Genomic DNA, 23,317 nt, shown 5'->3' on the forward strand with positions numbered 1-23,317 from the left:
TAAGTGCCAAGGACGAGTATGCTTGTCCTTTTTGCATAGACTTGCATAATAGCCTGGCAGTTTGGTCATAAATATAAATGTGACCCCAAGTATTATAAAAATGTATTGCATCGTATGTTCAGAAACTCAGTAGTGGTGATCAGCATGGATGACTGATAAATAGTGGCCACATCCTTCTAGTGGGACACTGTGGTTGGCAGGCACTGTGATCCCGCGTACATGCTTCATTCCCTGCCTTCCTGAGGGCTACACAGGACTACATAACGTGTGTCCGTTATTTGTCGTGTTTATGCACCCGTCATCCAATTTTTAGCAATGTGGACAGGGGAAAGTTGAGGGTCTCCCCTTAGAGACCAGGGAGTTCTCCACAATTTCATTTTGTACTAATAACTATGAACCGCGGAACATCCACCATAGTCAGGTATGTTTGACCAGAGGAATGTACCAGCACATTTTCCCATGAAAGGGGTTTAGACCAGGGTGCATTTTAGCATCCCTGCTGTATAATCCTTATACCAACTCGCGTTGTCTGTATTTGGAACAACCGAATATTGATACAAAAAAAATGATGTCATGAAAATGAGTAATTCTATTGTATTCCAACTATGCTTTTTTTAAGGAGGTAACCCAAAATTCAGTTCCGGTTCTTCTTAAAGGGTACCGTAAATATATATTCAATGCAACCTGCCAGTTAATGCTTATGAGCTAAGGCTTAAGCTTAAATCATTGGAGTGGAATTTTCCATCTTGGCATACATTTTTCCAATAATTTAAAATGGTGGCGCGTACGTAGCAAAATCAATCATCGCTTAGGGCTCGATCAAATTAGGCTGTGTTCAGTTTTTCTCTGAATTCAGGGGGCCAGTCAGTAAGCCCGATCCTGAAAGCATATTTCTGTATCTGTGGAAACATACAATGCAATATTTGGGGGCTACTAGCCCTAACTCTTATTAAGAACCTATTGCAGTTCGTGCTTGCCATGCCAAAATCATCACAGGTGCCCACTCTGCATGATATGGCATTTATAACACGCCTATACACAAGTGTTTCAAGGCGTGAGGAGGCAAGGGAGGGGGAACAGAGGGAAGACAGACAATGTAAGCGATATTCAATCAACACTACAGCTAAGTCAATGCCTAATCTGGGTTGCTGGGGGAAACCCTTATTGATATATTTTTAGGTCCAGTTCATGTACTCTGGATGACAACCCTTATATACCAACCCTCTCTTAGAATCCCCCTGACCCCACTGAGCCAAGAAGTAGGTCTGTTTTGCAAATTTAAAAGGTTTATTTGAGAAATATAACAATATATATCTATCACACTTTTATACTAAATTAATATCTGATAGTACACCGAGACATATGATGTGGATCCACAATGGGTAATGTTACAGTGGTACACTTGATTACTTAGGAGTAGTATAGAGGATGAGGTAGCTGAAATGCTTTATGGTTTCAAGGAAATGCAAGGTGGAATAAATGCAGTACAGAAAATAAACTGATATGGTTTCACAAGAGATAATATGTTCACTTTTCCCCTGGTGGCAATTCACCCCCCCTATATGCAATGCAAGGAGATGGAAGTAACACACACAGTCTTCAGGAATACAATCAAATACAATACGGAACTCAGTTCCCCCCAGCAAGCTTAGAGGAAAAAGGTAGAAGTTTGAAACAAAGGCCCAAAATGCTTTTAAATGTGATGGCAATGGATGGGAAAATGTGCTAACTGATTTTAATTCCATCTAGAGATTCAGGGTGAGTGAGAGATGCTTGTTGGTATTAGTTCAGGCTCACTTTAGCAATGCTCTATGAGTTATTACCATATTGCAAATGGATTTTAACAAAGGAAAGAATGGAGCTGCTATTTTGACAAGTGGAGAAATTGAGCCAAATCGCAAATCGCGGTAAATTTCGCGAGTGCGTAAATCGCGATTGCGGTAAAAGTATAAGGTTTTAGGCTGGCTGGAAAGCTTGGAATCACAGCTTTAAAGTGAAAGTCAAACCACGTTCCTAGCCCAAATGGTTCAAGAGATACGGACGATTTAACAAAGGTAGATTTTCGGATTTAAAGTAAAACTCAAAATGACAGGTGACAGCTTGCAGCTGCAGAATTGACAGGTGACAGTTGTGCAGCTTTAAAAATGACAGATGACACGATTTCTAGGAGGCAGTTCTACTTAGGTTAAAATAGCTTGAATTAAATTATTTTAACCAAGAGATTGGTTCTGCATAGTTCTGCTAGGTTCTCACAATATAAATTTGAAATAGGCCTCGTCACGGATCTGGTCAACACGTCCAGCGGCGGTTCTGTCTGCTCGGCGGGTCAATCAGGCACCGGTTCTGCTCACAGCGATCCGGATCTCTGGTTCTGCTCACAGCGGTCTGGGTCAGCGCTGCTCTGCTGGTCTAGCCTCTCTGGATACAGCGGTCTCTGGTTCTGGATACTGCTCTGCTTTCGGGTCCAGATCAAGTGGATTCTGGATGTAACACTGCTTTCTGGGTACTGGCAAAAGTTCTTGGCAAAAGAATTCAGACAGCTCGCCCGTCTGTGGAATAGTTTGCAAATGATTTGAAGGATGCTGAGGCCAGCTGAGAAGAGTTCTCAGTTTGTGGGTTTAGGCCCTTGCTTTAAGTTCTGAAGTAAATTTCTGGTCTCTGAAGATTGATGGATGTGAAGTCTGGAGTCTCCCGGCAGAGCGTCCCGCAGAAAATGGAATTGAATCTCTCTACCTGTCCCAGCAGTCTCTTTTTATGTGTTTTGAAAATGGGTGTGTGCCTGGCATAACTGAGCCTGCCCCTCTCTACTTGTCATTGGCCCAATTCTCCCCTCTCCCATGATTGGGGGAAGGAAATGGATTGTCATCATGATGAGGTCTGTTTATGGGTCAGAGGATCCTCCCCTGGTCGATTTGCCCACAAATCTATATTTGATTCAAATACATATTTCCCAGATACACAATTTGTTGAAATTACATATACACATTATATATTCCTTATGGTCCATGCTTGTCCGCATCTGATCTTCTAGGAGCTTGCATTCAAAAATGGCAACTTATTTTCGATTTTAGTGGGTTTTGCAACATTGGTTTTTCATCAAAAATTATACAAAGGTACATTTCCCTTCCACATATATCCCAGATTTTAGTGGGTTTTGCAACATTGGTTTTTCATCAAAAATTATACAAAGGTACATTTCCCTTCCACATATATCCCAGTAACTTTCCATGTCTCTAGCTTAAATATAGTGTCTACAATAATTATAATTAGCGGGGTTTTGCCCCAGAACATGGTACAAATCGGAGTTTGGACTCAAATCGTGAGGGCAATTTCCATACTAAGACTCTTAAAGTTGTAAATTCCTGTCATTTGGTTACAATAAGTTATCACTGTTTTTATAAAATACATATTTGTTGCAATTCAACTCCCCAAAGTGTTTGGGTCCGCCTCCAGAAGTCTGGGCAGGTCAGTGATAACATGTCTCTCCTTGCTGGCAGAGGGCTGTTGACAGGAAACACTCAAAATTAACATACCCCATTCAACTGAAAGAGCCTTTTGTGTGGGCTCCAGCAGGCTGCCTGGAAGTCTCTCCTCAATCAATCAACAGGGTCATGTGATATCCTGCCTCCTGGTGTGGGAATCTCTGAGGTGTTAAGGTTTCCCAGCCTCTTGGCCTCTGGGAACAGCAGGTGGCTAAGATTTTCAATTAACCAACATGCTTTGAAGTCCCTGTTGACTCAGGTCCCTTTGTCAGCCAGTTCTCCTGTCAGAGTTTAGACCGCTAGTGCCACCTTGGGGAATTTGTCGGTACTGCATCCATTTTTGAGTTGTCTTGAATTTGACAGGAGATTTTTGCTATTGTTCTGATAGGCATCCTGACATTAGAGTGGTGATGTGGAACCCCCCACAAGAAGGTTTTATCTTTGGAGTGGTCTTGTGCCAACTGCGCAGTTCTCCTGGATTCTGGCATGAATGTGGGCGGCGATAGCTCATCCCCACATCCAACCAGTCTATTGATTTAGTTTGTTCTGGGATAGAATAATGGGCGGCGACAGCTCATCCCCACATCTACCCAGTCTATTGATTCAACATGGGTCAAAACCCTTGACAAATCCCCCCGCCCGACTGCGCTTTGATTCAAGTCGAGGGGAAGTCGGGTGCAAAGGAGGTTTTGAGCCCTTGCGCTGGTATGTCCGCATTATCTTCTTCCAATTCTGTAGATGGCACAGTTCAGCATCTTTTCATCCACCCAGTTGGATCGATCGGTTCTCCTCGCCGGTCCTGATGGGAATATTGGGTGGTACCCCGGGCCCCTCGGGTCTCTGCTCCCGGTCCCGGGTCGTCCTCCTTGGTCAGTCTCCATGGTTTCATCTCTCCTAGGATGATAAAGCAAAGTGGCAATACACATTCCTAGACATTTTTCGACCACTATTAATGGTGTGGCGAACATATACATTTTATGAATCAGAAGATATGAACATATACATTTTCTTTTTTAAATTAGGAGACAAGAACATATATATATACAAGAATCACAGAATTTTATATGCTATATGTGGAATATTTTAGGGTTGGAACTGAATTACTCTAGAGCGGCCCCCTCTGGGATTCCAGTGGATTCCTCCAGTTGTTGCAGAGTGTGCCTGGGATGGCAACACTTTAGCTGATTTATATGTACCCACTTGTCTTCCCCTTCCGCCAGACTACCTTTGGGGATGCAGATCTTGTACGCTACAGGGGAGATCTTGTCTATAATTTCAAAAGGTCCCTTCCATGTAGGCAAACATTCTCGCTGTTTGGCCTGGTTCCTTTGGAAATTGTATAGATAGACCCTGTGCCCCACAGTATATTCCTTCCTGGTGGTCTTCAGTGGGTTTTCATGCTATCAGCTGATCTTTCTAGATTCCGCTGAGCATAGGCAAAAGCATGTTGGAGGTGTTTCCTTAAATTCTCCACATACTCATGAGTTGTGGAGGCATTTATCAGTATCTGCTCTTGGGTCCAGTGGAGCAAATGCTGAGGAAGCACCATCTTGCGTCCGGTCATCAACTCAAATGGTGACATTTTAGTTGCAGATGAAGGGGTAGATCTGATGGCCATTAGGACCAGAGGTAGTCGGATATCCCAACTTGGCCCAGAATCTGCCACAAACGTTTTTAATATGCTCACAATGGTTCGGTTGTATCTCTCCACTGCTCCAGAAGAAGCTGGCCTGTAAGCAATGTGTAGCTTCCTTTTAACCCCCAGTATCTCACACATCTTTGTCATTACTTCACTGGTGAAGTGGCTACCTCTGTCTGACTCAATCCTTTGAGGTAGACCAAAACGGGAAAAGATGTGGTTAATCATCAGGGCAGCTGCTGTTTCTGCCTTGCAATTTGGGGCCGGTAGACATTCCACCCACTTGGTAAACAAGCATGTAACGGTCAACATGTACTTGTTTCCTCTAGATGAGCGAATTACAGGGCCTACAAAGTCGATTTGCAAATCTGACCATGGCAGTGTCATCCCGCTCTTTTGGAGAGGTGCACGGTGTGTGAGGGATGATGGCTGAAATTGTGCACACACAAGATACCCCTTCAAGTATTGGTCGAGGTCCTGCCCCATGTGTGGCCAGTATGCAACCTCTCTTAAGATTTCCAGTGTTGTGTGAAACCCCCTATGACCGGCGGTGGCCACATCATGGGCATGACTTAACATCAGGCTTCGGAATGAGGTAGGAACCACCCACTGATCATGGCCAGCTTGGGATTTCCTTACCAACAAACCGTCTTGGATTCGGAACATCTTTGGAAATTTTATCAACACTCTAAGGTCCTCCTTCCCAATGTAATCGGTATCCGACAGGGGAAAGTTCTCAGGGTCCTCAATGTGTTGGTAACACTTACCAATTATTGGATCCCCCTTCTGAGCTGTAATCAAGTCAGCATCAGGGGTCTCCTTACTCCATTGTGCAGTTGAAAGATCATTGTGAGCATTGGTCTGGGACCTAGTGATGGCAGTGACCTGGATTTCCCCCAACAGGGACTCTATCTCTATTAGATCCCCTTGGATGGCCCCGGTTTTAGCCAGCTGATCAGCTAAGTCATTTCCAGTTTTGTCTGGATCCCTCTACTTTGGAATGACCCTTGATCTTTTTCCAGTAGATGGTCATCCCATTCGATGTGACCAGATCATCAATATTTTGGATTAACTTCCCATGTTTCAGGGGTTTGTTATTAGCACATAACATGCCTCTGGTTTTCCAATTAACCAGGTGCTCCACGAACCCGTTCCGTACATAATCCGAATCTGTGATTATGACCAGTTCGTGGAGTTGATGTTGGACAGCAGTGAGGATGGCCTGATGCACAGCCATCAACTCTGCCACCTGACTACTTCGGGGACCAATTTTGTATCCAGCGGAGGGTTCTGGAAACTCCTTCACCCATGCATTCCCGACGCCGGCCACCAGTTCTTTCTCCCCGTTGTTGTCAACATGGTACGAGCATCCATCTACATAGACAGTGGGCATTCCCTCACACTTGTCTTCTTCAAAGACTTTGTGTGGGGAATTAAGGTATGCCTCCATGTTGTCCTTGATTTTTAGACTTTCGTCCTCGAGACAGTTTTCTCTGGCACAATCATGCAAGTCAGCCAGACCTTGCGCGAGGGGCCTCTTCTTGTTTTGGCCATATCTGACCTCTACAGGAAAGCCTTGCATTGACAGAATCCAGGAAGTAATTCAGGAATTACTCACATTTCCAGCCCGGAGTCTGTCACTTTGGAGATATTGCAGAGGCTGGTGTGGAGTCTCCACTATGATGTGTTCCCCATAGAAAAACGGGTGGTAATTCTTCAATGCCCACACCGTTGCCAGGAGTGCCTTCTCACAATCGTTGAATTTTTCCTCCACAGAGGATAAAGTTTTGCTCGCATAGGAGATTACTTTATTGACCTTGTCATGCTTTTGGTATAATACTGCCGTCAAGCACGTATTCGAGAACCAACCCTGTCTCCAGGAAGAACTCCTTGTTTCTGACAGGGTAAGCTAGGCAAGGCGCTTGTGAGAGGCTTCTTTTGAGTTGTCTTACTGCCTCGGCTTGTTCTGGACCCCATTCCCACTTGACCCCCCCCCTTCAGGAGATGAATCAGGGGTCTAGTGATCTCTGCGTAGCCCTCAATGTACTTTCTGCTGTTATTAGTCAGTCCAAGGAGGCTCCTTAGTTCCCGCAGAGTTGTGAGATCCTTCAGTTTCTGGAGTGCTTCCACTTTCTTTTCTTGGGGACAGAGACCCTGAGGAGTAATCTCATGCCCCAAGAAATTAACACGGGTTCTACACCACTGTGCTTTCTGAAAGGAAAGTTTTTCTCCGGCGGCCCTCAACTGCATCAGAACATAACGTATCCCCGCTATGTGTTCCTCCACAGATGAACTTTTGATGAGGACATCATCTACATAAGCCAGGTTATCCCTCGCACCCATGTCGGGCATGGCCTTATGTAAGAAAATGTTGAATTCATTGCCGGAGTTGAGGTATCCGAAGGGAGTCCGGGTCCATGTGTACTGCTGGCCCCCAAAGGTAAAAGACAGTTTGTATTGGTCCTCCCTACTGACAGGCACGGTCCAGTACCCATTGGTCAGGTCTATTGCAGTGAATACCCCTGGATCTGGGCCAGCCCTTGGTCAATGTAGGGAAGAGGCCATCGGGAAGTATGGACCCGTTTGTTGAGCTCCCTAAGGTCGGCGCAGAGTCTTCACTGGCCGTTTGGCTTCAATATTCCCAGCACCGGATTATTGAAGGTGCTGTGTACTGGACGGATTATTCCCCGGGACTCAAGGTTCTTAATTATTTTAGTAAGGTACTCCATGGATGCGAGAGGCAAACGATATTGCTTCACAAACACTGGAGTCATTCCAGGGTCCGTGGGAAATGTTGTGGTGTGGATGTCGGTGTGACCACAGTCATATGAGTCTACCGCAAAGAGATCTTGGAAATCCAAGAAAACTTGTTTCAACTTTTGCTTCTGTTCCAGAGTCACACAGGCATCAGCTAGGTTGACCCTCTCTTCCACCATCTGCCTGAAGCCTGGAAAGACTTCTGGTTTGGCTATCTCAGCGGCCTCCTCCAGCTGGGTGGAGAAGTCCTTGGTCAGAGTGCTGATTTGGACTGGAGGCTTCAGGTGGGAAAGGCAGCCCTCATGGACCTGGAAAATCACCTCATCCCTCCTGAAGTCACAAGTCACATCTTCCTTACCATAAGGGCAAGAAGTGTACACCAGGAAGTTCCCCCCATACTGGGTGAAGATCCTGTCTGTTGTTGTGTTGTCATCACTGTCACTGTCAAAACAGTCCTTGGGGATTGGTCCTAACAGTTCATTTCCTAGATCAATGGAAAAATGTCGGTCATCAACCGCCATTCCAATAATGGTGCCTGCGGCTAGAGTAATACTCTCTAAGCCGCTGTTATCCACCTCTATTGGAATGGTGTCATGTCCTATGTTGACTAATAGAGTTGGGTTTACCCCCAACCCTTGCTGTTGGAGAGAAGCATTTAGATATATGTAAGCATCAGGGTTTTTCAATTTTTGTCCACTTTTAACTTTCACTTCCAGGGAGAATTGTCGGGTCCTTTCTGGGATGGTGACTTCCTCTTTAATCTGAATTTCAACTGAATAAGGTAGCAATTGAGCTGACCTAAATGCTTTTTCTGGATCATCAAAGCCCATGGGATTATCCGCTAATCGGGACCAAGCTTTGAAGTTTATTAGGTCCAAACTAATGGCGAAACGATTCAGAATGTCACTGCCTAAGTAAAAGCCGGCAGTGACGTCTCGCACGACCCAACAATTATGGACTATGCTCTTGATGCCAATGGAGATTTTGAGCATACACCTGTTTGGTAGGAGATGTTTGGAATTGGGTGCTTCCAGGTCCATTTCCCATTTGTCTATCAGTTTGAATGTGGGAATGGCTGGATCTTTTGGGAGTTGGCGGAACATGGCTTCGCCGATGAAGCTCTTACCGTTGTTCACACACACTCGAGCGGGAACAGAGTCCTTCCCATCATTTAACTGAACAGGGATGAACAACTGATCTCCAATTTGCTGAATATTAGCCAGGCTCTGAGCTGATTTCACATCTTTCTGGATTATAGGAGTGGGAGTGTCTGGTTGTGGATTGGTAAAGAATTTCAGGGGATTTCCTTCCAGTGTGGAATACCACCTTAATCTGGAAGGAAGTTTGATTTTCAGAAATACAGAGGACCCCCATCACCAGTCTGTTGTCCTACTGCTATTACTGTCACGTCTGGAATTTGGTTGTTCTGGAAGTGAAATTCTACTTGGTCAGATTTTTGTTCAACCATGTGGCAGGTGCCGTTTAAACTAACATGGTTGACACTCTGTTTTAATTTTATTGGTCGGCTAGTCTGGGTCCAGAGGACCTTGTTTACGCAATCTATTAGGGGTGACAACCTTCTCAGGAGGTCATTCCCTAGTAAACAAGGGGTGCCCTCTGGAGTCACTACTATGACCGGGTGTTTCACCTTGTGTCGCCCAATTTTGATGTCCAAATCTGCAGTCCCCTCGACGGGAATTTCCTTCCCGTCAAAGTTCTGGAGTTGTCCAGGAAGAGAGGTGATAGGAATACGATAATTCTCTCCCCTTCCTAAATTCAGTTCATCAAAGGCCCTTCTGGACAGAAGGGTAGCTTGGGGTCCAGTGTCCACCAGCGCTGAAATTGTACCCTGCCCCTGTACTTGTACCGGGGCATAATATCTTCCCTCCTTCTCCTCAAGGGGGCACAGATAAAACACATTTCTGGACAACTGGTGGGCTAACTATCTGGTTTTTGACATGGTGAGAGAAGAGATTTGGGCAGAATTCTGTGAAGAGCCTGGGGAATCTGAAAGAAAAAGTTGGCAACTGGAAATGGTTTCGGGTTCTGGCCCGCCCCCCCCCCTTTTTGGAGGCAGTCATCAGGATGGGTTTGACCCATGGGATTTTGATATTGTCGGTTCTGGGATGAGATGATGGGCGGCGGTAGCTCAGTCTCCACATCTCCCCAGTCTGAATTGGCATCCCTTGGTACCCATTTTTCCTTGGGAGGAGTTCACCCATCTCTGAAGGAGAAGATCCTTTTCCCAGGATCTTCTGAGGATCCCTCTCCCTCAAATTGGAAGACCTGTACCTCCTCCACAAAGTGGGTCTGTTTGGGTCCTTTGTTTCTCCTACCCCCCCTCTGCTCCTTGGGAGGCAGGCTTTCAGGGGCAGGAGATTTTGTTTCCGGTTCCTGGTTTTCCAGGGGCTGTTTACAAGTTGGGAAGGAAGCTTCCTCCAAGGCTTTACACCCCCCTTCCCCTTGTGCCTCCTCCCTGGGAACCGGTGGGTTATCGGGGTGCTGCCCCCATCATTGATCTGGAGCACCAGGTCCAGAGTTTGGGGCATTCTGCGGTGGCATGCTCATCTGAGGGTTCTGTTGAGCCCTCAGTATGTGATCCAGATCTCGTGCCATATTTTGGAAATGGTGCTCAAGTTGTGAAACCCGCTCAGGCTGATACGGGGCTCTATTTTCTCTCCTGGGCTGATCCCGGGAAGGGTAGCTATTCCTTCTCTGGTAATACCCCGGATTGGGAAGATTTGGGTACCCCTCCACCCTTGGCCTCCCCTCTCCCAGATTAGGTTGTCTGGGCTCAGGGAATTGGGGAAAGAAAGATGGATGATTTTGGGGCTGGAAATTGGGTGGATACCTGGGGAAAAACTTCTGCCCAGGATTTGGTGAATTTCTGCCCTCCTGGGGGAAGTTAGGAGGGAAGTTCCCCGGGTTAGGCGCTTGGCTGGATCCCCCCCCTTGGGCTGGAGGAGTCCACACATAACCCAGGATGGGTCGGTTTCCCTTGTAGCGGGGACTGACATAATCAAGGGAGTGAGTGACCCCATTTGTGGGACTACCTCGTTGGCTCCTTGTCTGTGACTGGCCCGAGGGCCTTCTGGGCTTGGCATTATTAGGTGCAGGTAGGTTTTTAGGCCCCCCATCTCCAAATCCAAATCGGGGGTGACCTTTACCTCAGCCACCTTGGCAGCAGCAGGGCTGCTGTTGGTTTTGGGGTTTTTCTGCGCATTATTTTTATTTTCGATGCGCACCTCATAGATCCGGGTAGCCTGTTCAATGACCCAGTCTAAAGATCTTTTCTCATGAAAATCTCTCACGAGTTGGGTCATTATGTATTTGGGTAAGGCATGGAAAGACATATTGATAAATTCTCTGCTATCCGTGCGCACCCTTCTGGTGGTCTGCGCAAAAGCACGTTTTAATTCTTGCACAAACTCTTGTGGGGCCTAATCCTCCCCACATTGCAGATTGTAGGCTGCCTTGCAAGCCTCTTGAGGATTTCTGTGCACAGAAAAATGTTTCAAGATGGCCGCCCTGTATGTGGACCACCTTGAATGGTTTTGATCCTCCAGCCCTGCAAAGAAACTAGAGTATTCTGGTGAGAAGGTCCATTTGACGTACTGGATGCAGCTACTGCTGTCCTTCAAATGGAAAGTCTCCATCATTTGCTCATAGAGCTCCAAGTGTTCCCAAACAGAATACTTGGCGTTCTTATGAAAAGGCGTGATGACACTCCTTATTGCCTTTATTTGTTTCAATGGGTCCTTAAGCAAGGCCCTTTTTGCCTTATTGGCCTTTTTGGTTCGGGTAACCCTGGTCCATTCATCCTCTGACTCAGAAGCACTGTGCCCAGAGGTGCCCGTCTGATCTTCCAGGTTTTCCCGGATTCTGCGAGCCTGGGAATGGCTGGCAGAATGTGGGGACCTGGTCTCCTGTGTCCTGTGACGCTCAGAGGAGTCTTCAGATACCTCCTTGCTACCAGGATTTGATGGGTACCCCCCCCCACTAACCTAACTGGGCAGAGGTTTTCAGGATGCCCTTAGTGGGCCTACTCTCCTGGGGTTCCCCACTAAATTGCACTGTACTTGGGTGCCCATACCCGGATGCCCGCCCCTCCATTCCTGGGAGGTACTGGCCTATGAGCCCCATACTTCTAGCTGGATAGTAATCTGCCATCCCCGTGGCCCTGGGCTCATGTGCGCAAGGGGACATGAGGGTGGCAGTGTCCAGGGACTGGGAGAGATGAAGGCCTCTGGTACTAGGGCTCCTGAGGTTATGCTCAGGAGTTTCTCTTTCCCAGCGAACCTCATCTCTATCCGCCCCTGCTTCCTGTTGCAATGCAAGAGCCTGCGCTTTCAGTTCCTCAGTTAAGGCCTTACTAGACTCTATCAGTCTCTCCTGCATCGCTACCTGTTGCTGGTGTCAAACTCACAAGGGAATAGGGGACTCAACCCCCTCTCCCGAACCACAGAAGCCAAATAGATTGACCCTCCCACCGTGGTTGGCACGGGCGCCTGAATATAATATCACAGGGAACCACGTGGCAGCCAATGGGGGGAAGACGGAGTTAGGGAAAGGGGGTGGATTGACAAAGGAAAGGAGGGGAAAACATAACAAGAAAGTACATAGCAATAATAATACCTATTAAGTCAATGTTCCTGAAACCTGTTTCTTACTCCTATACCTGTATCCTAATCTCACATACCCATAATGACCTTAGTACATTTCGTAGCAAGCTCCTAATATTTTTAGCAATGTTCTTATGAAACACCACCCTTGCGTACAACACAACAAATGAATGTTAGCAACTTAGACTTGACATAAGACGATACCCCTTTTTGAAAGCACTCTTGAAACATAGGGGGTTGCAGACAAGCAGAATGGCACAGACAAATGAATGTACGAGACTCATGGCCCAAGGGGCACATTGAAGCAACAAATATGGGTTCACAAATACTAAGCACATGATCTCTGGTTGTTCTCTGAAATCATATTTAGCTCTAAGTGATTCTCTTGTTGTAAAACGAATAATAGCCAGTGTTAGCAGATAGCTTATTCAGAAATTAGATGGCGTGTTTAAGCATGAGCTGTGCACACAAGAAATAGCGTGTTCCTTCACACGCTCTCTCTTTTCGTGGCATCACATCATTCAGGCAATACGCTCATTAATATGCAAATAGCATGAGTAACTTAACTGACGGTCCGGATGCCTGCTAGGACATCCGAACCCTGAAGATCAATGCCCAACACCAAGAACGAAGCCGTTCAATGCCGCAGCCGGGCGCTGTGGTTTTCAGTAGAGAAATGCACCGTTGCGGCCCGGGATACAGCTTCTCAGTCCTCCGGCGTTTCAGCGTTCCTGCATATCATCGCGTCCTCAGCTGCCGCAGGTAATTACAATCTGTAATTACCTGCACTGAGGCACGGGCGGCGGTGGTTTTTTAAGCAAGCACACCAGCCCACAATCAGAACCAGCTGGCGTGCCGCGCGAACGCTAAGGACTACATAATTCCCAAAGCATGCTGGGAAGTGTAGTCTTTAGCTACTTAGCGCCTTTTTGGATACAGAAAACGTCTTCCTTTGCCCCATATTTGATTCCTGACAGCTGGAGCCTATCATTGTGCTGGCAGAGAGCCTCATTCTCTCTCTGTGCCTCCTGATTGGTCCTGGAGTACTGGGTCAGTCTTTGCTGCAGGAGGGTTACCTCCTGAGCTGTTTCCCTATTGGCCTGCTCCTTTCTTTCCAGAGCATCCTCCACCCTCCTGGCCTGGTGTGATCTAGCAAGCCCTGATGCTCTTTTTGGAGGTCACCCAGCCCCTGGAGCGCCAAGTGATTTTCTTCAATTTTTCTTTTTAAATGGCAGACTTCCTGGCCTAAGGTATCCCTTTCCTGACCAAGAGCCTGCATTTGTGACGCCAGGTCGTCCCTCTGCCTTTGAAAGGCACCAGCTTTCTGGCGTTCTTCATCAAACTCTGCCTGGGTATCCAGGTCTTTCAAAATCAATTTATTGCTTTCCTCTTTCTCTCTGTCTAGTTGGATTTGCAGGGTGGCTACCTGCTCTGTGCATGCCCTGTTGAAATTGATGAGTTGCTCCAGCTTTTTCTGGCTCTGCAGAAGGGAGTCCAAACCTTCTTTGTACTCCTTCTGCAAGGCCAGAAATCTGGTATCCTGGTCAGCCTTTTCCTGTTGCAGCCTATCCATATCCTCCTTTATTTTAGTGATGTACTGTCTGCTGTCATTTTCTGACTTCTGGCTCCCGTGCAGCCTCTGCTCAGAAGGGACCAGGTCAGATTGGGCCTTTTCTAACGCTCATGTTGCCTATTTGCCAGATCTTGGCCTTCAGCACATTTGTCCTGCATGACTTCCATATATAGATACAAATATGCCGCTATCCTGGCAATCTTATTGTGTTCATCTTTTGCCTTAGGGGCCATATATAGTTCTCTCAGGGCCACATGTAGGGGACCCTGATCTCTCCATTTATCTGACCCTGTTTCAGTGACCTGTTGCGCGATTGCCTGCAACCAGACCGCCTGGTCCTGATGAGTCCACTCTCCTCTCACAAATAGCTTATGTAAGAGGTGTTCCCTCGCTATTTTCATATCTACCACGGTCGTCATGCTGGAGATTGATTTCCCTCCTGACTTAAAGAAGTTAGTATTTTATTTTGCAAAACAGACCGTTTCCTTAGAGCGTTCCTTTGAGGGGTGCTTTCACAGTGTAAAACAGCGTGGTGATCTAACCGGATATGTGTATCTGGTCAGTTAGCACACTGTATTAATCTGCACAAGTGATAGTTTATTTGAGAAATATAACAATATATATCTATCACACTTTTATAATAAATTAATATCTGATAGTATACTGAGACATATGATGTGGATCCACAATGAGTAATGTTACAGTGGTACACTTGATTACTTAGGAGTAGTATAGAGGATGAGGTAGCTGAAATGCTTTATGGTTTCAAGGAAATGCAAGGTGGAATAAATGTAGTACAGAAAATAAACTGATATGGTTTCACAAGAGATAATATGTTTACTTTTCCCCTGGTGGCAATTCACCTCCCCTATATGCAATGCAAGGAGATGGAAGTAACACACACAGTCTTCAGGATTACAATCAAATACAATACGGAACTCAGTTCCCGCCCAGCAAGCTTAGAGGAAACAGTTAGAAGTTTGAAACACAGGCACAAAATGCTTTTAAATGTGATGGCTATGGATGGGAAAATGTGCTAACTGATTTTAATTCCCTCTAGAGATTCAGGGTGAGTGAGAGATGCTTGTTGGTATTAGTTCAGGCTCACTTTAGCAATGCTCTATGAGCTATTACCAGGTTGCAAATCGATTTTAACAAAGGAAAGAATGGAGCTGCTATTTTGACAAGTGGAGAAATTGAGCCAAATCGCAAATCGCGGTAAATTTCGCGAGTGCGTAAATTGCGATTGCGGTAAAAGTATAAGGAGTAGGAGTCAATTGTAGGCTGTTTGGAAAGCTTGGAATCACAGCTTTAAAATGAAAGTTAAACCACGTTCCTAGCCCAAACGGTTCAAGAGATACAGACGATTTAACAAAGGTAGATTTTCGGATTTAAAGTAAAACTCAAAATGACAGGTGACAGCTTGCAGCTGCAGAATTGACAGGTGACAGTTGTGCAGCTTTAAAAATGACAGATGGCACGATTTCTAGGAGGCAGTTCTACTTAGGTTAAAATAGCTTGAATTAGATTTTTTTAACTAAGAGATTGGTTCTGCACAGTTCTGCTAGGTACTCACAATATAAATTTGAAATAGGCCTCGTCACGGATCTGGTCAACACGTCCAGCGGCGGTTCTGTCTGCTCGGCGGGTCAATCAGGCACCGGTTCTGCTCACAGCGATCCAGATCTCTGGTTCTGCTCACAGCGGTCTGGGTCAGCTCTGCTCTGCTGGTCTAGCCTCTCTGGATACAGCGGCCTCTGGTTCTGGATACTGCTCTGCTTTCCGGTCCGGATCAAGTGGATTCTGGATGTAATACTGCTTTCTGGGTACTGGCAAAAGTTCTTGGCTAAAGAATTCAGACAGCTCGCCCGGTTGTGGAATAGTTTGCAAATGATTTTAAGGATGCTGAGGCCTGCTGAGAAGAGTTCTCAGTTTGTGAGATTAGGCCCTTGCTTTAAGTTCTGAAGTAAATTTCTGGTCTCTGAAGATTGATGAATGTGAAGTCTGGAGTCTCCCAGCAGAGCGTTCCGCAGAAAATGGAATTGAATCTCTCTACCTGTCCCAGCAGTCTCTTTTTATGTGTTTTGAAAATGGGTGTGTGCCTGGCATAACTGAGCCTGCCCCTCTCTACTTGTCATTGGCCCAATTCTCCCCTCTCCCATGATTGGGGGAAGGAAATGGATTGTCATCATGATGAGGTCTGTTTATGGGTCAGAGGATCCTCCCCTGGTCAATTTGCCAACAAATCTATATTTGATTCAAATACATATTTCCCAGATACACAATTTGTTGAAATTACATGTACACATTATATATTCCTTATGGTCCATGCTTGTCCGCTTCTGATCTTCTAGGAGCTTGCATTCAAAAATGGCAACTCATTTTCGATTTTAGTGGGTTTTGCCCCAGAACATGGTACAAATCGGAGTTTGGACTCAAATCGTGAGGGCATTTTCCATACTAAGACTCTCAAAGTTGTACATTCCTGTCATTTGGTTACAATAAGTTATCACTGTTTCTATAAAATATATATTTGTTGCAATTCAACTCCCCAAAGTGTTTGGGTCTGCCTCCAGAAGTCTGGGTGGGTCAGTGATCACATGTCTGTCCTTGCTGGCAGAGGGCTGTTGACAGGAAACACTCAACATTAACATACCCCATTCAACTGAAAGAGCCTTTTGTGTGGGCTCCAGCAGGCTTCCTGGAAGTCTCTCCTCAATCAATCAACAGGGTCATGTGATATCCTACCTCCTGGTGTGGGAATCTCTGAGGTGTTAAGGTTTCCCAGCCTCTTGGCCTCTGGGAACAGCAGGTGGCTAAGATTTTCAATTAACCAACATGCTTTGAGGTCCCTGTTGACTCAGGTCCCTTTGTCAACCAGTTCTCCTGTCAGAATTTAGACCGCTAGCGCCGCCTTTGGGAATTTGTCGGTACTGCATCCATTTTTGAGTTGTCTTGAATTTGACAGGAGATTTTTGCTATTGTTCTGGTAGGCATCCTGACATTAGAGTGGTGATGTGGAACCCCCCACAAGAAGATTGTATCTTTGGAGTGGTCTTGTGCCAACTGCACATTTCTCCTGGATTCTGGGTGAATGTGGGCGGCGATAGCTCATCCCCACATCCACCCAGTCTATTGATTTAGTTTGTTCTGAGATAGAATAATGGGCGGCGACAGCTCATCCCCACATCTACCCAGTCTATTGATTCAACATGGGTGAAAACCCTTGACAACAACGATCCTACTAGGCCAGGTGACCTTCAGATCGCGCAAGTACATAGGAAGGGGGAAGGGGAAAGTGCGAGGGGAAAGTGCGGTACAAGGGATAAAAGAATAAGTAACAATAAGTAAAGTACGGCCAGCAGCTGCCAACTGCAATGGTAAAAGGTAAGTGCAGGCATCAAGTGTCAAGTGCTGGTAAAGGGCCTGTAGGGATGCAGAAAAAAGGCCCCAAGTGCGGGGTTGCAAGGAAGGCAGTGCAGGTGTGCAACTGGCGGGGAGGGGACCTGGGCCCGCGATCAGAGGGTGACCAGGTAGCCAGTGCAGTGCCAGTTTCAGCCAGGAAATCAGCAGGGGAGAGGAGGAGAGAAAGCAGAAGCAAAGAGAAAGATTTTGAGGTGCTTCCGGAACTGGAGATGGTTCTTCTCTAGTTTCAGGGGGCAGGAAGACTGTTCCAGAGGGAGGCCCCAGCCGAAGAAAGAGATCTACCACGAACTCGTTGCTTGGAGAAGCGACTGACCCTGAGGGAGTTGGAGGCGGAAGAGCGAAGAGCTCGAGAAGGAAGATATTTACGAAGAGGGAGTTGAAGGTATTGAGGCCCCAGAAGGCCTTGTGGACAATGCAGAGGTTTTCGAACTTAATCCTTGCAGCCACTGGGAGCCAGTGCAGAGATTTCAGTCCTGTAGAGATACGATCCCTGGGCTTGAGGCCAAGGACAAGTCTTGCAGTCCTGTTCTGGATGAGTTGCAGAGGGCGGAGGGTAGAGGTAGGCAGATTTAGAAGAAGGCTGTTGCAATAGTCCAGCCTGGAGAGAACCAGAGCTCTGGAGACAGTGAGCTTCTGGGGGAAGGAGAGGAAAGGAAGAATACCTCTGAGGAGGTCCAGCTACTAGTGTGACTTCTTAGAGACGTCGGAGATGTGAGGAGAGAAGGAGAGTGTGGAGTCGAAGATGACCCCCAAGGTTTTTTGCCTCACAAGTGGGAGGAGGAAGAGGGCCAAGAGGGGCCGGCCAGAGAGTGACAGGAACGGAGGGTGTGCCCATGAGGAGAATCTCATTCTTACTGGCATTAAGGCAGAGGTCATTGGTGGCACACCACTCCTGGATGGCGGACAGACATTCAGAAATGAGAGAGGGAGAGGAGGTGGCTGAGGGAAACCTGAAAATTAGCTGAGTGTCATCCGCATAGCACTCGAAGTTGGGGCAGAACAAGGCAATGCGGTAGGCAAGAAGTGCCAGGTATTGGTTGAAAAGCCAGGGAGAGAGGTTAGACCCCTGGGGGACAATACAGGTAGAGATAGAGATAGAGATAGAGAGAGAGATAGAGACAGAGATAGAGCTAGAAGAGAGGAAGGACCCAAGTTGAACCTGGGAGGGTCAATCAGAGAGAAAAGAAGTCAGCCACACCAGGGCCTGGCCGGTGATTCCCAGGTTATCACGGAGACGGTTGAGCAGGATGGCATGGTTGACTGTGTCGTAGGCAGAAGAGAGATCAAGTAAGATGAGGACACAAGGCGTGTTGGAATCAAGGTTGGAGAGCAGGTCTTCACGGATGTTCAAGAGAGCAGTTTCCGTGCTCCTGGCAGCTCTGAAACCAGACTGATGATCATGGAGACAACCAACAGATTGAATGTGAAGATTGAGCTGGGAGATGCGCAGCTTTTCCAAGAGTTTGCCCAGGAAAGGAGTAATGGAGATTGGGTGATAGCCGGATAGGATGGGTCGGCAGAGGGTTTCTTAAGAAGGGGGTGCACAAAGGAGTGCTTCAGAGGGGAAGGAAAGACTCCAGTGGCGAAAGAGTGGTTGCAGAAGTCGGCCAGGGCAGGGGCCAGGGAGTCAATGTGGATAGCTTTGGAGGAACAGGGGTCCACCTGTTTTGACGAGACTTTCATAGATCGGACTTGTCTAGAAACCTTGTCTGGGGAGAACAGGGGAAATGCTGAGAAGGGGGGAGGAGAGAAGGCCGAAGAAGGGCCAGAGGAAGAGCAGGGAGTAGAAGAAGGAAGGGAAGAGGAGGAGAGAGAGGACAGGATGTCCTTAGTTTTAGAGATGAAATGAGAAGCCAGTGCCATGCAGAGATCCTGGGAAGGGACAGGAGAGGTAGAGACTGCGGCAGGATTGGCCAGTTCCTTGCAGATTCTAAAGTGTTCAGCCGAGTAGTTGGTTGCCACAGAGATGCGGGCTTGGATGTGGGCTCACTTCTTAGTTTGTTTGTTTGTTTATTAATTTGTTAATGCGCACCAAGCCCTTAGGCAGCTGGGTGCAGTGGTACAAGAAGTCTCGAAGCTTAGTTGCATTGCCTGTCACAGGCAGGTGCATACATGTGAATACAGCGTATAATACAATATATAGTGCAGTACAGAATGATTGCCATTCAAGGAGCATGGAGGGTAAAACTGGTCACAGATACATGACAAGGATCGGACTTAACAATACGTATGCTTAAGGGAGCACCTACAGCTGTGGACTACAGGTCCGGTGTGTAGGATGCAGTAGTAATGTTGAGTGCAATGGTTGTCGGGGTTGTGTCAGAAGGGTAGAGCGGTGGTAGGGGGAAGAGGTGGTTATGGGTCATTAGTGCAAAGCCATTTGAGAGCATTGTGTCTAAATTTGGCGTAGGGTAGGGGCGTCTAAGGTCAACTGGGAGTGTATGGACAGAGAGCCGGTATTGCCTTTGGAGCAGGCGGCAGTCCAGTTTGTCAGAGGATGAAAATGAAGCACGCCATTTCCTCTCGGCCACCCTGCACTTGCGTTTAAGGGTGACGAAGTCTGAGTCGTACCAGGAGTTGCACTTAGCGTTGGGCTTCAGACGGATCCTCATGACATGGGCGAGAACATCGAGAGTGTAAGATACAGCTGAATAGAGCATGGAAAGGGCTGTGTCAGGGTGTGAGTCAGCCAAAGGGGGCAGAGGGGAACAAAGTGGTGATGAAAGCCTCAACAGACACGCGCTTCATGGGTCGAATGACCAAGAAGGTGGGTGGCAGTGATGGAGTTGGCTTGGCCTGAGGGGTTAGAGAGGGTGAGCTGGGAGGAAAGGAGAAAGTGATCTCTCCAGGAGAGAGGAGTGGTGAGAGGGATAGAGAGGGGAAGGTCTGAAGAGATCAGAACATCCAGAGTATGCCCTGCAGAGCGAGTCGGGCCAGAGGGGAGAATAGAGAGTGAGAGAGAGTCAGAGGTTCCGAAAGAGTCCTGCGGAAGGACAGGAAGCATCCAAGTGGATATTGAAGTCTCCCAGAAGGAGGAGTTGAGTGGTCGAGACCAGGAGGGAAGAGGAGAGGTCCGCCCACTCAGAGAGTAAGGAAGAGATCGGACCAGGAGGCCGATAGATAGTAGCCACAGTAAGGGAGTGGCTCGGAGAGAGAGAGAGCCTGCAGATGAGGCATTCAAAGGAGGAGTAGGAATGACAGAGGCAAGAATCCACTTGGGGAAGATCCGGGCTACATCCCCTCTGAAGTGGTTGTACTGGGCGCAGAGAGGATCTTGTAGCAGTCAGGGAGGAGAGTGTCAAAGATTGTGACAGAGCTGGCCGGTAACCGTGTCTCGGTGAGACCAAGGACATCAAGGTCATATTCCTCAAGAAGGTGGCAGATGTCCAAGGAGTGTTTGACAGCTGGGCGAGAGTTAAGAGTGGCAATATGGAGAAGATTGCCATCCTTGAAAGACTTCCGGGGAGGGGTACACATCAGAGGTACACCCTGCGGAGGTGTAGAAGAAGCCAGAGGGTGGGCAGAAAGGGAAGGAGGAGAGGGCAATGTAGCCAATGAGGAGGCAGCAGGGGGAGCCGAGGAGGCCGTAGAGGTGGGAGAGGGGACAGCAGGAGAAGAGAGTAAATTGATGAGGCACGGGAAGCGTCTATCTAAGAGGAGGAGGCTGGCCTGGGGGCCTTCGACCAAGACAGTGCCATTCACATAGACATTAATGATGACTTTAGAGGAGTGGAAGGAGGACAGGAGGGCCTCCCACTGGGTGCCATCATTAATGGGAGAGGAAGAGAAAGGAGAGAGCACAGAGACCATATGTAGGGTCCATAGGTCTGGAGAGGGAACGACAAAGAGGATGTCGGTGAAAGTTTGCCTGGAGGAGGCACTGGTATAGGTGTCAGCAATAGGGATGCCTGAGTTGGAGACCAGGATGTCCTTTTTAAACTTCTTCCGACCAGATTTAGTGATGAGAGCAGGATAGTCGATAGAGAGGCAGTTAGAGAAAATAGGAGAGACCGAGAGCACCATAGAGTAGGTAGGGAGGGGAGAGGAGAGGAAAGGAGGGAAGGGGAGAACAGAGGGGAATAACACAGGCAGGGTGCAAGCAGACGGGGTGGAGAGGTGACACAAGTTAAACAATTGGACAGGACAAAGGACACTCAGATTTAAAAGACTATCACAATGCAATTTTAAGAGAAGAGAAAAGACCCATCTAAGTCTGAGAGTTCAGAATAGTGGGAAACAGGACTAGGTTTCACAGTGCATCTTTAGCTACTTTCACAATTTCACAATGCAATTCAAACAGGAAAAACACACCTAAATTGGAGAGTCTTGAAAAGTGGGATAAAGGCCTAGGTTTAACAGTGCAATTTTAGCTACACTCATGTTGCAATTCAAACAGGGTTATCATTCATTTCAAATAGTATCCGAGTGAACTCTATCCCTGCTGATGTTAAGAGGAACTAATCTGAAGTAATGTCATCCTGTATGTCTGCATTTAGTTTCGCCAGCAGATAGAGCAGTTTGATGGGCTTTCCAGGCTTTTCTAGTAACCAGACATACATCAAAAGTTGCTAACATAATTTAACAAGTCCTCTTCTTCTATTAAATAACTGTCTCACTTACACTGTAGCATGGACAAATAAGAAGCAAACTTCTTCCCTAGTACATGTATACTAGTACAACTGAAAATGCCCTAGATCGATATTTAAAAGGACAGTGTAATGCATCGGTTTTATGGCTTTTAGTGAGTCGAACACCGCTCACAATATTGAATTAGCGCCTGGAATAAGATACGATTAAACGTTTAAAAAAAGACATACGTTGATTTGTTGGTTTGATTATTCAAGGCTTTTATGAATATACGTGGGGATGCTATTTAAAGAATTTTTGTAATGCTTTCATGACTATAAGTGATCTGTTTAAGGAATTTGTAAGGACATTTCGCTATCTGCATAAACATATTTTTCATAAATTGATTTAATGGCGAACGTTTCCTTAATGGGGACACTCAGTCGATTTGCATCGGTATTTGTATTTGGGTTTTACATAGCACAGGCCTAGCTAGGGAGCAAAAGACTGAGGCTAATGGATGAGGTATGGAGGTTGGGGGTAGGGGGATTTACAAAATGTGGCATGGAATCTTCCGGCCATGGGGATGGGATGTGACGCTGTTCTTTCAAGTAGGCCACATATTTTGGTGTCAAGCTTACATACAATTGTTTCAAAGGTAAAGTGTCCACCATAAATGAAAGTCCCAGTATAATGTTCATTAACAAATTACCATAAGAAATCAAGCTCTATAGATGATGTTTGAATTTAAACAGTCGAAAGAAAGTTGGTACCGGAACGCAGCACCCCCGGTCTAAAGCTACGCATATTGCTCTTGGTGTCTCAAGGACGGGCAGGAATAGATTACTTTGTTCTTACTAAACCTTGAGCAGTCATGAATCAGAATGCGAAAGCAGTATTGGGTGACTGTAAGAAAGTATAAATAATGTAACTGTTTCTTAAAGTGGACTAATTCTCTCTTTGCCTTTCGTTGTAGGTTCGCTTATTTTTGGAATGTTGTCTTATCACAAATATTGACCTAAGACAGTAGACAACACCCATCCAAGAAAGGTGAGTTAAAGGTCACTTCTCTATCCATGTACAGCAAATGTAACATTATATGTGAAGGAACATACATGTTAACACATTGGGCCTCATTCCGAGGTTGGCGATAAGGGGTTAACGGTGCAGGTAAGAATGCCGGTGCCGTTAACCCCTTACCGCTGCATTACAAGGTCCTTTAGCGTGTCCCGCTAAGGGCGGCTGGTTTTAC

At 46.7% G+C, this 23,317-nt stretch overlaps 1 protein-coding gene across 2 annotated transcripts in view; it reads left to right on the plus strand.

The window, feature by feature from the left end:
• SLC6A6 (solute carrier family 6 member 6) overlaps positions 1-23,317 on the plus strand; it is a 466,708-nt gene that overhangs the window by 111,555 nt on the left and 331,836 nt on the right. For both annotated transcript variants that reach the window (XR_011301897.1, XM_069643408.1), the window contains exon 2: positions 23,042-23,115. The gene's annotated coding sequence lies outside the window, so the exon portion shown is untranslated. The remainder of the gene's footprint in view (positions 1-23,041; positions 23,116-23,317) is intronic.

The sequence above is a fragment of the Ambystoma mexicanum genome, chromosome 2p (assembly GCF_040938575.1).
Source record: "Ambystoma mexicanum isolate Mex_15411 chromosome 2p, UKY_AmexF1_1, whole genome shotgun sequence".
In the NCBI taxonomy this organism is placed as follows: domain Eukaryota; kingdom Metazoa; phylum Chordata; class Amphibia; order Caudata; family Ambystomatidae; genus Ambystoma; species Ambystoma mexicanum.